Source organism: Echinops telfairi, unplaced genomic scaffold, assembly GCF_000313985.2.
Source record: "Echinops telfairi isolate 266 unplaced genomic scaffold, ASM31398v2 ScPeMD7_1;HRSCAF=3_0, whole genome shotgun sequence".
NCBI classification, from domain to species: Eukaryota; Metazoa; Chordata; class Mammalia; order Afrosoricida; family Tenrecidae; genus Echinops; species Echinops telfairi.
This window is the reverse complement of record NW_022103896.1, coordinates 84,192,944-84,194,098: the sequence shown is the minus strand read 5'-3', so window position 1 is coordinate 84,194,098 and position 1,155 is coordinate 84,192,944.

Sequence of the window (1,155 nt, the reverse complement as noted above, 5' to 3'; positions counted from 1 at the left end):
GATTTAAAACATTCCAACAAGACCTCTCCTGACACCTGTGGTTTCGCTGGAGATGTCTACTGGATAATTAAAGAAGTAACAACAATTCTAAAGAATCTTTTCTGGAAAACAGCGGAGTAAGAAAGACACCCTAATTAAGTTTATAAAAGTAATATTGCCATTGTTCCAAAACCAAATATAGCACAAAAATACGCAATCCATAAAGATAGAGACACATATTTAATAAATGATGATCACATGAAATTCAACAACATGTGAAAGAATTACACATCTTGACCAAGCCGGGTTTATTCCAGGAATATAATGCTGATTCAATAGCCTAAATTCAGTCAATGTAAAACATCAAAGTAATGGGCTAAGGAAGGAAAATCATATGGTTAAGTATACATACATCAGTGAGAAAATGCATTTTAAAAATTCAACAACCATTTATGATAAATTAAAAACAAACAAAAACAATAAACAGGAAGTCAGGAACAGAAACTTCCTGTAATGTGATAAAGCTCATCTATTAAAAAAAGCCTGTAGCTAGCAGCCTTTAACAGTGAAAAAAAGGAAAAAACAGACATTTTCAGTCACCACTCTATTTAACTTAGTATTAGAAGTTCTAGTAAGTAAAATAAAGCAAGAAATGGAAATAAAAGACATACAAACTGGAAAAAATAAATAAAGGTGTCCCTATTTGTAGATGATATGATTGTCTACACAGGAAATCCCAAGAATTGACCAGAAAAACTTCTAAAGCTAACATGGGAGTTCATCAAGGTCATAAGACAGAAGAAAAACATACAAAATAAATTATATTTCTATATACTACCAAATACATCAATGCCAAAATAAAGAATACAGCATTATTTTAAATCCCTCAAAAAAATGAAATGCTATTATATTAATCAAACAAACCTATAAAAAGTTGAATATTACTGGTGAAAGAAATCAGAGACCTAAATAAATGGAAAGGGGCACTCAATATAATAAAGATATCTTTGATGCCTGATACCTGATCCCTTTGACATCTCGTGATCACAAAGGCTGGTGTGCTTCTTCCATGTGGGCTTTGTTGCTTTTGAGTTAGATGGCCGCTTGTTTACCTTCAAGCCTTTAAGACCCCAGACGCTATATCTTTTGATGGCTGGGCACCATCAGCTTTTTTTG